We start from the raw sequence: 14,478 nt of genomic DNA on the forward strand, positions 1-14,478 counted from the left end.
GGCAAGAAAGCAATTCAGAGAGGGGGGTGGGTGGGGTGGGGGGAGTACAGGTGGGAGAGCACAACATGGATGAGGAAGAAGCACACGGGTGCCAGATAGCAACACAAGGTGCAGCCAGGGGACAGACGTACGCAAGGGAGATAGCCGGAAAATACTTGAACTCTTATGGAACACTTAACACAAAAGAAAAAAGTGGTGCATGGAAAGAAAGCAGTGGAGGGGCACAAGTAATATGTCCATGCTCCAGGGGAGGGACAAGCAAAAGAAGAGGAAGGAAAGCCCACACAAGCTAACAAATGAAAAGCAATGAAATGAGACTGACAGCAAAGCCAACCAATGGTAAGCAATGGGAGGGCTCTCAGCCACCTAGGTCTTTTTGTCAACAGGCGGCTTACATTGTCTGGTAGGTAAAACAAAAAAAACAACTCACTGAATGGGAACAAATGAAGGGTATAAGTCATCTAATCAAAAGGATGGCAAACAGGCATGCTCTGTGCGCCGGATAAACACATGAAGGGTAGGAAAAGCCACTGAAAAAGAAGAAAGCAAATGAGTGACAGGAAAAGCCAACCAATGACAAGTCATCGGCTGACTCGGTGCCCACTTTGTACACAGGACTTTCAACAGCAGACGGGCGAGAACTAAACAGTCAACATCCACTGCAAAACAGTGCTTCCCAGGGGATGATGTTTAAACTTAAAAAAAGAGCTGCAACTCAAACAAACCAGGTGTTTTAAAGCGCCTACCTCAGTGGCCAATATCCTATGGTTCTATTTTAATTCCATTCTCTTTCTCACTCTGAACAAAAGCTATCCCTTCCACGGTTGCACCTGGTGGCAATCCGCTATAAACCCGATAGTCGGGCACACTAACTGTTGGTCACTCGGTCCCCAGAGCAGGTTGTGAGGAGAGGTTTCCTGTTCTGACCCAGCTCAGTGTGCGGCCATTCTTCGAGCACTTACAGCGTTCACCCCGCTGTAGAAGAAACCTGCACACGCGTCGAAAGTAAAGGTTATGAAAAAAATGTATCTACTGCAGCAGACTATTGGGACATCTAGATGGTTTAGAAATGTGTTTCTTATAGGGTGGCTCACGCCGATAAGGCGAAAAATTGTATTTGTATAGTTAGAAGTGTTATGTGTCAAATGTGAAACTGTACATAAGTGATGTAAGAGTTAACTATCAGTGCTTAATTTGAACCGGTGGCACGCATTCTTGGGGAGTGCCACTTGTTGTTCCACCTCAGACTTCCATTCAAGGGGAGAGAGACAAACACAGAAAAGGGGGAAGAGAGAACACACAAAGGAAGGGGAGGCCAGACAAGGGTGACACATTGAGAAATCGGGGCTGAAGGAGAACCAGGGAGTGTGAGATACCGAGGGAGTGGGTGCCTGGCGGTGGAAGAGGCACGGGCTGGGGTGGAACCGAGACAACGTAGCCCTGTTGTTCAGCACTCGACCTTCTCTGCAAAACTGTAGACCCCGGCACTCACCGTTTCACAAATTAAGCACATACATACTGTGTTTAAACAGCGCTGATAACGTTTAACTCGGATGTCTGTCACTCTTGGAGAGAGAGGGAGGAGCAGAATCCATGGACGGGGTCCAAATCGTGTGTCCAAGATGCAGACGTTTGACTCGGCTGATGTTCACAAGAGAGCCTTACCTCTCGGTGGTGCTCTGACGGCCGTCTGCGGGGTCCTCGGACCCCCAAGAAGTGCTCAGAAGATTATGCTGCATCTTCCCTGCTGCAGTAATCCCCTCATCCACGCCGCGTGCAACACCTTCACGTACTCCTGGCTTTGTACGGTGACGCGCACTGCATGCTGGAACTTGTAGGTCTATTGTTCCGTTCGAAAAATCAAAGCTAGAAGGCTCTGGATCCAAAGCATTTTTTTTTTTTTTTTTTAAAAGCCTGACCGGTTGTACGAGAAGCTGATTAAAAGAGGAAGGACTGTTTTTTTTTTTTTGTTTGTTTTTTCCCGAAGGACGAGTTTTTCATAAGAAAACACAAACTAGAAATAAACTATAAACCACGGAAGTATTGTAGAAGCTCATTTGCTGGTTCGGGACTCACTTACAATGGTGCCTTTTTCCTAGTAACAAGAATGCTTTGAATGTGTTCCTGTGGGAGTCATCAAGAAGGTTTGACCCTTTTAAATGTTTCCAAACTCCCCAACACCAAACTATTACTAATGATAGATGGTGACGTATCTCACAAATACCCCATTAGGGCAAAATAAGTGCACTGTGACTGTCGCGATACCGTAGGGGCTGAAAGAGTTCCGAATTCACACCGCCCCATGAAACCGGGGTTTAACAGCACCCCAACCCATCCACCCATGGGCATATGGCTGACGCGTCTTTTTTGAGGTGTAAAAATGTAGGGGTTCCCCGCGCGCACAGAAGCCTCGTGCGTAATGTGCTCCCCTTTCCCTTCAGCGGTTGGTTCTCTCCTCTTCCCCAAACCTGGCTCAAGATTTGCATATCTGCCAAACTTTAGGGGTCTGGCAACAGGTTTTTCTGGGTGCCGCCGCAATGCGTTGCAGGGCTGTAGGTCTCCTTCCTAGCTCACGCCCAAATTATTTTAACTAGTTTAAAAAAGTTGCCGAGTTTCCAAAAAGCATTCTCACTCCAACATAAATTTAACATCAAATATTTGATAACCCAAAAGTCTTTAAAATGCTGACAAAAGGGGGGGACCCACCAGGAGTTTGCAATCTAAAGTTGTGGAATGCCATAAGGTCCTGGGTAACATCTGAACCAAACCCCAGGCGCCCCAGAAAACAGGTGAGCCTCTCTGAAGAACATTACAAAGCCCCCCCCCCCCTTCTCTGATGGATCTCTCACTAGTAGCCCCTCATTGGGGAGGCTTCTGATCCAGGCTTAGAGAGCGCTCCATTAAATTTACTAAGAAATAAATAAGTGAAGATTCTTCATCAGTTTTGAGAGATTTGAAAAGGTCACAGGTGAGATGCGTCTGGCTCACAATGCTGTTGATAGTGAGAAAAAGACACAATTAATGTGAAAGTGGATCGAGTGGACCGTCCAGTTATAAAAGCCGCTTATAAGTACAGCAGAAACCTTTCCATATCAGATAGACTTCAAACCGGAACTCAAAGGCTATGGTCGTGAACCCATTGGGTGGACTGAGGACGTATCAGTATTGTGGGCTATGCAGATACATTACCTTCCGGGTCATAGAGTTCAAAGGGCACTCTGCCGACTTGAACAACAAAAAAAAAAGTTATGTCTTTATCTTTCATAATATCTCTTTCCCAGAGATTTTGACCAACGTTCAACATCACCAAGTGAAACCTCCCAGGATACAATAAAGGCCTAATTAACCCTATTAAACATTTTGAACCGAGTGCTTAGAAAACAATCAACCTTCTAAAAGAATATCCAGAATGGTACTTTTTAGATTACAATATCCGGGCTTTTACTCGAGCCAATCTGCCTGCATTTTTAGAATTTGCAAACACGAATAATGTTCTGTCCTATCTGTCTCAAACCTCATAAAGTCTTAACAAGCGACTCCCACCGGCTGCAGGGGTGCTCATTATATCACCGGTTCCCACAACTACAAAACATATAAAAATTGCCCCCGTAATACATGGTAGTGTATCGGATGTTATTTTGAGGCACCTCTCGATAACTGGAGATCTTTGACCTTAAAAATTGGCCATGCCGAAGACTGATTACCCCGGTAATTAATAACTTTAACAGAATTTTCAGGGGAACATCTGTAGGGAAGTCTACATCCTGCTGGAAATTAAAAGAAACTTAACCCTCACCCAAACAATACATTTAAGAAAACGATGGAATGAATGAAGGATGTCGCCTGCCAGTAACATTAAACCTGGTGGCCAACAAACCGCGCGCGCGACGGAGACCTCTGCACACTTACTTGAATGGAGAGGCCGGCCCCGCCGCAGAAAGGCGCACCCCAAGGCCATCTGTGGTTTCTGCACCAATAACTCTCGTGGTTTAATATAACAGGCCACTGCCTTTGATGAGCTCCCACGGGGTTCCCAGTGGTTGGATACACTTACAAGGGCAGACTTAATCTCCCATGAAAAATCTTCAGGATACCATGGGAGCATGAGGGACTGCAAATTTATAGCCACCGCCAAACGGGTGCCCTTGGGGGTAACTTCCCCAAACGGTATTGAATCTTCATTTTGGACCCCAGTAGTGTGGATCTATGAAATCCAATGCCGTCTGACCATAATTGAATTGGGGACTTTCCTACGACGCCAACAGTCCTTTAAGGCAGGAAGCAGGGGCCGGGGCATTTATGCCACACTTTAAAACCAAACATATGTTTATTTGTTGTTAATGAAAGTGAAAAATGCACTATGCGCAGACAGTGCCTCAACAATTTACGAAGACCCTCCCGACTTGAATTTTTGGGAAGACTTGACTACAATTATTTAAATTCAAACTTTGTCTACAATGATTTATAAAATGTTTAATGCGACTGCTTCTTCAGAGATCTGGATCTTAAGGGCGTAAACAAAAAGATATAATTCGAAATTTCACAATTTATTGCTAAAAATGAGCATGCCAGACAAGATGGCAGGATTATGGGGCACGCGGAGGATTCCTGACAGCACCTATAAAGGCAGCAGAGCCGGGGAAGGGTCACTCGTGTCAGACTTGTCCGAAGTACTGGTATTTCGGAAAAGCTTTACCCTGCTTGTTATTGACTCTGCCCCTCTGTACCTGCCTTTCAGAGGCACGAGTAGGAAGGAATAGCCCCCAATTCCTCTTTCGGCCTCTCTGAACAGGCAGAAGCTGGCAGTGCCCGGGAATCCTGGAGCTGCAGTTTATGTAAAGCCTTAATTCGAATTACATCATTGCCCTGCCACCGGCCTCACAGCATAATGAGGTTTAGGAGGCCTGGGTTCCCTCCTTCCAGAATGCTGCTGAAAAGATAATGTTATTTCTTCTTCTGGTGGTTTCTGCCAGAGGGGTGAAGGGTCATATAAGGAACTAATCAGGAATCAGAAAAAAACACACATAGTGACTAGAAAAGCTGATTTTTTAACAGCCTTGTTGTGATCTATGCGATTACTCATATACAAAGCTCATTGTCGAGTCTAAAACTTTGAATAATTACCAACCTATATATTATCAAGGTCAGATCACAAGATTATAAACACGCACTATATATATATATATATATATATATATATATATGTGTGTGTGTGCAAATGTATCATGGTGCACAGGTTCCCCATTTAAGTTGAACTAGCTGCTGGGGAAGTTCGGTTTAGTGGTTAAATTGACGATTTTGGTTTTAGAAGACCAAGTACTCTGATCTCACCTCTCCTTTTGGCCTTAGCGTGGGGTCCTGTGCACATAACCAGGGTCACTGGAATGACACGTTTTTGCGGCTGATGCGTTTGCCACATAATTATGGCGTTGCCGCATTTGTCCACTTGCTGCATGATCTGCAGATTTTAACACCACCAAATGTTGTTTCTAACTTAAACCGATCAAAAGACTGGTCAACTTTCTGGTGCTTAGTGCTGTGTTTGTGCGTTAAAGTGGCACTAACGAGGTGAAACGTTACCTCAGATACTGTTAACGTGCAAAACAAATAACAAAATAATGAAATAATACTATAATAAAAATGCTGCACGATACTGCTCAACTTGCCTTTTCTTGTCGCATAATTTAGCAAACTTTGTACATAATTTGGACCTACAGTGCTGCATAATTCCAGTGATCCAGCATTAAATCTAATCCCCATCTGCAGCCAGCACAGGAACAGGCTGTTTGAAAATTCCAGTCGCACATGGACTCTGGGAAAACAGTAGGCTAAGCCCAAGCCACACTGGTATAAGATCCCCTCAGATTTATATTTCCATAACTTGATACGCTTTTTCAGGGAGTACAAGCACATACCAAAGGATATGGATCAAACATTCAAAATGACCATTGAGAGGCGCTCTGGGGCTTGCAATGGCGGAAAATGCATTTCTACCCTTTTTAGTCCCACTCTGACCAGTCCATCCTCGAGGGAGAAACCCATCTTTGACATGTCCCTGTTACATTAACCATGCAGCGCCCTGTCTGGGCCCTACGGTGGCACCACTGGAGAGGAGACCTGCACCGTCTATTCCTGTGGACCTTGTCGTACAGGAGAATATATATCAATAAAGACCTTAGGTACAGGTACAGTCTCCACTCACAGCCATCTGTAGACAGAACCTTGGAATTGGGGCTGATTGCGAAGAGTCCAACTGTTGATCAATCAAAAAAAATGATAAGCAAACCAGCTGATTCAAAGCACCACGGCAGCCATGACCGTGAGCGCGAAGAAGAGACACAAAAGGAAAAAGAAGTTCACTCGCAGTCAAACGTATCGTCAATCATGCAATTACCCATGTAACAGGGTCAATGTCCAAGGCAGCAACAAAACTGCCCAAAGGAGGGACAAACGTAAAGCATTTACCAATGATGACAAAGGATTTTTGAAAGGAAGGACCAGGAACGAGTGACAGTGATGGGCGTGCGGTGGGTGTGGTTAAAAGCCCACAGATAGGTTACAACAAGCCAAAGCGCTTGCGCAGGCTACCTAAAAAGTAAAATTTTACCAGCACATCTGTGCCACTCCAGCTGGTATACGCCACCTCTACTCCTCCACATTCTAGCCTGTGATAGTCAGGCTGGTATTAGTCACCTCTGCCCCTCCACCTTCATCTTCAAGTCTGTGCCGCTCAGGCTGGTGTACGTCACGTCTGCTCCTCCAACTTCTAGCCTGTGCCACTCAGGCTGGTGTACCTCACGTCTGCTCCTTCACCTTCTAGCCTGTGCCGCTCAGGCTGGTATACGCCAGCTCTACTCCTCCACCTTCTCGCCTGTGCCGCTCATGGTGGTATACGCCACCTCTACTCCTCCACCTTTGAGTCTGTGCCGCTCAGGCTGGTGTATGCCACCTCTACTCGTCCACCTTCTAGCCTGTGCCACTCAGGCTGGTATACAGCACCTGTACTCCTCCATCTTCAAGTCTGTGCCACTCAGGCTGGTGTACATCACGTCTGCTCCTCCATCTTCAAGTCTGTGCCACTCAGGCTGGTATACGCCACCTCTGCTCCTCCACCTTCTAGCCTGTGCCACTCAGGCTGGTATACGCCACCTCTACTCCTCCACCTTTGAGTCTGTGCCGCTCAGGCTGGTGTATGCCACCTCTACTCCTCCACCTTCTAGCCTGTGCCACTCAGGCTGGTATACGCCACCTCTACTCCTCCACCTTTGAGTCTGTGCTGCTCAGGCTGGTATACAGCACCTGTACTCCTCCATCTTCAAGTCTGTGCCACTCAGGCTGGTGTACATCACGTCTGCTCCTCCATCTTCAAGTCTGTGCCACTCAGGCTGGTGTACATCACGTCTGCTCCTCCACCTTCTAGCCTGTGCCACTCAGGCTGGTATACGCCACCTCTACTCCTCCACCTTTGAGTCTGTGCTGCTCAGGCTGGTATACAGCACCTGTACTCCTCCATCTTCAAGTCTGTGCCACTCAGGCTGGTGTACATCACGTCTGCTCCTCCATCTTCAAGTCTGTGCCACTCAGGCTGGTATATGTCACGTCTGCTCCTCCACCTTCTAGCCTGTGCCGCTCAGGCTGGTATATGTCACCTCTACTCCTCCATCTTCTAGCCTGTGCCGCTCAGGCTGGTGTACGCCACCTGTACTCCTCCACCTTCTAGCCTGTGCCGCTCAGGCTGGTGTACGCCCCCTGTACTCCATCTTCTAGCCTGTGCCGCTCAGGCTGGTATACGTCACCTGTACTCCATCTTCTAGCCTGTGCCGCTCAGGCTGGTGTACGCCACCTGTACTCCATCTTCTAGCCTGTGCCGCTCAGGCTGGTGTACGTCACCTGTACTCCATCTTCTAGCCTGTGCCGCTCAGGCTGGTTTACGTCACCTGTACTCCTCCACCTTGTAGCCTGTGCCGCTCAAGCTGGTGTACGCCACCTGTACTCCTCCACCTTCTAGCCTGTACCACTCAGGCTGGTGTACGCCACCTGTACTCCATCTTCTAGCCGGTGCCGCTCAGGCTGGTATACGCCGCCTGTACTCCTCCACCTTCTAGCCTGTGCCGCTCAGGCTGGTGTACGCCACCTGTACTCCATCTTCTAGCCTATGCCGCTCAGGCTGGTATATGCCACCTGTACTCCATCTTTTAGCCTGTACAGCTCAGGCTGGTATACACCAAATCTACTACACACACAGGACAGTATATGCCACTTTTGCTCCTCTGCCTAAAACCCACTGCCACACATGCTGGTGTTTGCCCCCACTACTCCTCCACCTTCAAGCCGGTGCCCCGTAAGCTGATCTATGCCACCTATGCACTTATGCATCTGCAAGCCAGTGAAATGCATTACGGTACAACTCACCTCCACTAGTCCATATGTGATCCTGTGTCACCCTGACCAGAACACATCACCTTTACTCTCTACTCTTTCACATGCAAGCCTGTGCAATGCAGGAATGCATATCCCACATCTAACCCGCACCCTGTTTGTGCAACGCAGGCTGGCATACATCACTGATACTCCTCCACCTGTTAGCTTACGCCACACAGGCCACTACACGCCACCTATACGCCTCCACTTGCAATCCTGTGCTTTGAAGGGTGGGTCGCACCACCTCTACTCCATCTGAGAGCCTGTGACACACGGCGAAGCGAATACCACCTCCTTTCCCCCTCGAAGCATGTGTTGTGGGAGGGGTGTACATCCCCTTTAGTCCACCACCTGCAACGTGTGTTGCGCAGGAAGGTATACGTCACCTATGCGTCTTCAACTGCAAGCCTGTGCAATGCAGGGCGGTGTACGCCATGTCTGTTCTTCAAGTTAGAAGCCTGTGCCACAGAAGCCAATGTATGTCACCTGTACTCCTTCACTTTGAAGTCTGTGCCACACAGGCTGGTAAAGGTTACCTCTAATCTCCCACCAGGAAGCACACAAGAGACAGGACTGTGTCGCCACCTCTGCTCCTAATGGAGTGGTATGGTAGTCAGCTGTGAGGCTGCGTTCCCGCTCAAGCATGGAACCTACAGAGGGAGCAATAAGAAGGTATTTGGTCATGTTGTCACAGTCACCAAACCCCAGTGCATCTCATCAAACAGGAGGGATACTGACCATTCTGGCTGCTGTTAATGTCGTACATGCTTTGAATAGAAACAAAATAGAAAGTTAAGATAGACTGAGCGTTTCCCAATCCTCCACCCTCCCTGCCCTAGTATACGCCCACATCAGTGACATCAGCAGTGACCGCTTCAGGAAGGCGCAGTACTACTACTGCTGCTGTGGTATGTGAAGAGGGGCTATAGGGGGGGAAAAATAAATCTTATATATATATCAATATTCAGCCACAAATAGAGGGCAGGTCAACAAATACCTATGAATTAAAATTTAAAATAGATTTTATAGCGTTTACTCACCTAAAAGTTTCTCATCAAGCATCAATATGTATTTTAATTTCATAACGCATAGTTTTACTGCCAAACGTAGAGAGTAGAATACTTCCATTGGCTATGTCTATTCTTGTATCAGTCAAATGGGAGGTCACAAGATGCAAAACCTAAACTAACAGGCATGGCTGATGTAGCTCTACACATAAGAATTGTTTGCCACATCATGTGTTATACATTGCTTGCGTAGCACATTAATATGCAGGTTGACATTCCATGGCTAAATAGACGACCCATGATTACATTTTCTCAAATGTGTATTTCAAAGGAGGAGAGTTTATTGCATGTGAAATTGGTGGGTAGTTAGCAGTTGAAGAAGAGTGTAACAACCCATTGTTTCTCCCGTTTTTGGAAAAGGCAGTCCCACAGCACATAGGGGGGAGGTGAAAATAAAAAATAAATGTGAGAAAAGAAATGCATTTAAAATAAATTAAGTAATGCTATAAGGAATGCGCAAGTGGAATGCTATCTGTATTTAACCACTGACCCCATTTTGTGCTTAGCTTAGCTTCAGTTGCTTGCCGTCACATCAGTGGTGCAGGACTTTTCCATACCAAGCTTTTTTTCTACATAGAACCTGTGTGTGCTTCTTCCCACCAGCACCGGGTTGCACTGTGCAGGAACATAACATGGGGAATGTGGACAGTTGATGTGATAAGACAGTCTCTTCTTGGGAATGTTTTAAATGTTTTCATTACGGAAAAGTATTGCTCCTCTGTCTCTGGAATGCGCATCTGTGCAGGACACGTTCCTTTGCACGTTTTCATCGCAGACCGAGTACAGCCAGCGCTTGAATTTCATAACTTACGCGAAGGGAGGGGGAGGTTGCCATAACCTTCCTCTTGGGTTTGTTTAAGGTATATAAGGTGGGGAAGCTTGGCACTGAGGTAGAAGGAATTCATTTTGGGGGTGGATGCATATCCCAAAACATAATCCCCATCGGAGAAGGTTCTCCTGTCGCAACTATCCAGTGTTTCTCAACTTGATTTTGGCAAAAGGATTATGTTGGATTCGATGCTCGTGCTTGGCTGTGCACACACACACACACCTATATATGAATATATATATATATATTCACTGCATATATATTCATTGTTGATGCACTGTACTTTTTTATGTCTGTCATTGTTTAACTGCTGTAAGTATTCCAGCACTTACATGTGTTTAACTGCATTCCAATTAAATGCTCACGTTTACATTTTCGTGCAATCTTATTTGATATTTGGGAAGTGCCTTAATAAGTTAATTACTCAGACTAGGAGTGCTGCATTCCTAGATGCCGTTTTCCTCTTAGTTTGAAGCAAAGCAGAACATCTAATTAGAATAGCAAATCCTATTAAACATAATACAATTTTCCCAAAATTAAATGAATAAATTACAAATATAATTAGACTAAATCACAGACAACCGATGTTATGTTTAACAAGAAAGAAGCACTCTGGAGGTGCAGTCAGAGGTCGGTCGGCGTGTGCCATCACAGCGCCAGGTGTGCATTATATGTTTCCTGTTCATCACTGGGTGAGAAGAGAGGTTTTGGGGAACAATGTGGACAAGAGACAACGAGGAGTGTTTGGGGGAACAATGAGGAGAAGAGACAATAAAAAGTTTGGGGAACATGGAGACATGAGAAAAGCTAGAGAGAGGTGTCTTGGGGAACAGTGTTGGGAAGAGGCAGTTAATGCTGTGAAGAGGAACACATTGAGTTTTAACAGTGTTTGTGGAACTATGTGCAGAAGAGGCAATGCGAAGTATAAGGGCAAACATGGTGGGGAGAGGGCAATGTGAGCTGTTTGAGGACCAAGGAAGGGAAGAGGTAGGAAGAGCTGTTTGGGGCAATAGGGACACCCACCAACCCTCATTTTCAATGAAACAGAGTAAAATCAATCTGTCAGAAGACTCTGGAACTGCGGAAGGTGTTGGTGGACACGTGGCTTTGCCTGGCCCCCGAAATATTCAACATTTATGTTAGAACTTTTTAAGAAGTAAAATATTAACTTTTATAGGTCAGAGTTGTCCACGATCAGGACACCCAACAGAGATTTGAAATTGTGATTAAAAATGTGAAATACTTTCCAATATAATAGTTGTTTGCCACTAGACCTTCACTGTTCGAGAAATGGTTGGTATGACTAATTAATAACATACACCGGCTTTGATGTTTGCTTTTTTGGTCTCTCATTTCTGTTTTTTTTTCTCTTTACAATATATAACATACATTTTCTAATTTATTTGTTTAAATCAAACATTTTCTTTTTTTTCTCAGCATTTATATTTTTACCTACGTCTAGGAAACACTGGGTCTGAAAGTCCAGTTCCCATCCTCTACAGTGAAAAAAAACAGCTATCCGTTCTTGTTTTTAAGTTCTGAAGGTCTGTGAGCGGACATTTAAATAACATGTTAGGTAAACTCATCTGCTGTTTCTAGGGCAAGTCTGCCTCGATTTGCTTTAATGGCAATTTAGGAATAGTTAATTCAGCTCTGAACTACTTTAATTTGATTGTTTCTTTTATTTGTTATTTCAAGTTTAAAAATTCAAGGGAGATATTAGTGATTGTAGATATTCCCAATTTTACTAGATGGGTCGACTTAATACAGGGCAGGTTGCAGGCTACGAATGAGAATTTCCAACTTCTTGATGAAATGCATTTGTGCAGAAAAGTAGTTTAAAATGTTATGGTATGGTATGCTATAAGGGTCTGTGGAGCGTGCTTATTACCCGAGGGGTATCCAGGCGCTGGAAAAGATGAGTAGGCTGGTCGGGCTTCTATTTAAATAGCCGGCTCTTCAGTTTCTTGCGGAATTCGAGAAGGGATGGGGAGGTCCTGATATGGTGTGGAAGGTCGTTCCAGGATTTGGCCGTGATGGAGGGAAAGGAGCATCCTCCTGACTTGCTCCTGCGGATGTGGGGTATTTGTGAGAGGAGGAGGGCAGTTGCCTGGTGGGTTGGTGGACGGTTAAGGTGGTGGTTGAGGTGGGCCGGTCCGACTGTGGAGTGCTTGGTATACAGCTTCAATTGGCATCGCCTCTGGATTAGTAGCCAGTGTAGCTCTCTGAGCTAGGGCATGATGTGCCCTTCCGGAGCTGTTGAGAATGAATCTGACGGTGGCATTCTGGCGAGGTCTAGAGTCTTAGTATAAGTTGATTTGTGATGCTGGCGTGGAGTGCGTTGCTGTAGTCTGGTCTGGTGGTGATGAGGGCCTGGGTGACAGCAGACCTGCTGTTAGTGGGGAGCTGATGGAATATTTTGCAGCGCACATGTAGGAGGAAGGTTAAAAAAAGAGTGCTTAATGCTGCTTGTAAACAGATAGCTGGGCAGAGATTGTTAACAATTTATCAAGGCCACTGGAATTATGCGGCAGGGTTGACTAATATATGCAGCAAGAAAATACACATTATACTGCATCATGCTGTACATTTTAAGACGGTTTTTACTTCATTAGTATGTTAGAAGGCAAAGGTAGCTAGAAAAAGATTTCACTTCCATTATCAGAATTTAACACCCAACTATAGCAATAAAAAAACTGAACGGTGACCAGTTAAACTATGCAAAGGGCGTTCCACGGGGCGGGAACATGTCACCATGTTTTTTTAAACTTTGTCCGTATGGGCTACAAACGATGTTTTAGTTAAATCTGCGGATTATGCGGTAGACGACTGATTATGTGTCATAGGCGCTACATCCGCAATTATGCGGAAATCGCCAGGACCGCACAACCTCATCCTCCCAGAGACCCCACCTTGAATACCTTCAACAAAGCGAAGCCACCGGAAGTCATTAGCCGCGCGCTCACACTCACTTTACTGCCTTCACCTTTTCACCCCGCAGGGAAGGATGCCGCAATTAGAAACCAAAAAAATATATATTAAAAAAAAAACGTAATAAAGCCATTTCCTTTCTCGGCTCCCGTGTCGGCGCCATCACCCTGACATTTTCATGGCCTCGCCCGGCCGGATCGGCAGAAATGAACAATATAAGTAAAGACCAATTATGGCCCAGCAAGTGAGGCCAGTTAAAAACACGAATAACCTCGGACAGATGTGGAAGCGCTGGGGTGCTTTGAAGTTCCTTTCCTGCTCGGATTTGGATGCCTGCATTTCCGGCCTCAACCAAGGTTGTGTTAAATTAATTTTTCAGGCTTCTGTTCTAAAGGGCCCTTCCCCTTCTGTGAGCCCGGCTATTGTGCCGAAAGAAGGCGAAAAACGTCTCTGATTGTTGAACGAGGCTGAAAGCGCTGCCCCGTGCCGAGATTTTCCACCTTGGTGACGTCAGGGACATCCTAAGAATTGTAGGGGCCCTGAGTCAACGTATTTTGGGGGCCCCTGTTGGGAACAGCTTTGAATTTTTGATACAGTTTCAGCTCTTTCATGCACTCTTTGGCCAGGTCACTGACAGGTCACAGGAGCACTTCTCCAAATTTTAAGTGTCTACATCTAATATTCAGGGATATTGATGCCTTTTTTCAATATTGTAACAGTAGCTCACTAACATTACTACAAATAATCCCCTAGACACCCTCCCATTTCTCATATGTGAGGTTCTGTTTCGATCAAAAAGTAACTTTGTTATGGATGTTGCATGTAACAAACAACATTTATTTGCAAAATGCCTTTAATAGGCTCCCCCACATTTAAAAAAAAAAAACATTTGCAATGCAATGGGTCTCGCATTTGCTCCAGTTAAATCTACTGACGTTGTAAATTCCTAACTGTACTTTTCTTGCCACATAAATTGAAAATGAATAGTAAAACATTAGTTAACATAAGTGAGCCGATTCAAAGCGTCACGGCCGCCACGAGCGTGATGTGGAGGAGAGACACGCAAAAGGAAAAAGAAGTTAGCTCACAGTCAAACATATCGGCAATCATGCAATTATCCACGTAACAGGGGGTAAAAAAAAAAAAAAAAAATTCCAAGGAGAGACACACATAAAGCATTTACCAATGATATCAAAGGATTTTTGAAAGGCAAGCCCACTAACAGGTGAA

At 45.5% G+C, this 14,478-nt stretch overlaps 1 protein-coding gene across 4 annotated transcripts in view; it reads right to left on the reverse strand.

Moving 5' to 3' along the window:
- NR6A1 (nuclear receptor subfamily 6 group A member 1) overlaps positions 1–14,478 on the reverse strand; it is a 685,712-nt gene that overhangs the window by 653,936 nt on the left and 17,298 nt on the right. The window contains exon 1 of one of the 4 annotated variants that reach the window (XM_069241723.1): positions 1,666–1,797. The exons of the other annotated variants lie outside the window; for them this stretch is intronic. The gene's annotated coding sequence lies outside the window, so the exon portion shown is untranslated. Of the gene's footprint in view, positions 1–1,665; positions 1,798–14,478 lie in introns of those variants that run through there. 4 annotated transcript variants of the gene reach the window in all.

Source organism: Pleurodeles waltl, chromosome 6 (assembly GCF_031143425.1).
Source record: "Pleurodeles waltl isolate 20211129_DDA chromosome 6, aPleWal1.hap1.20221129, whole genome shotgun sequence".
Classification (NCBI taxonomy): Eukaryota; Metazoa; Chordata; class Amphibia; order Caudata; family Salamandridae; genus Pleurodeles; species Pleurodeles waltl.